Raw genomic sequence first — 307 nt, 5'->3', positions numbered from 1 at the left:
TGCATCTCAAGCCGGTCCAGAGAGGTGATCCTCCCCCTCTATGTGACTTTGGTCAGGCCGCAGTTGGAGTACGGCGTCCAGTACTGGGTGCCGCACTTCAAGAGGGATGTGGCAGCCTGGAGAGGGTCCAGAGGAGGCCACCCGCTTGGTGCGAGGGCAGCAGGACAGGCCCTACGAGGAGAGGCTGAAGGACCTGTTCAGCCTCAGCAAGAGGAGGCTGAGGGGGGACCTGGTGGCCGCCTACAAACTCATCAGGGGGGATCAACAGCAAATAAGCAGAGCCCTTTTCTCCCCAGCACCACCTGGG

The sequence above is a fragment of the Alligator sinensis genome, unplaced genomic scaffold, assembly GCF_000455745.1.
Source record: "Alligator sinensis unplaced genomic scaffold, ASM45574v1 scaffold8_1, whole genome shotgun sequence".
In the NCBI taxonomy this organism is placed as follows: domain Eukaryota; kingdom Metazoa; phylum Chordata; order Crocodylia; family Alligatoridae; genus Alligator; species Alligator sinensis.
Note: the sequence above shows the minus strand (reverse complement) of the source record.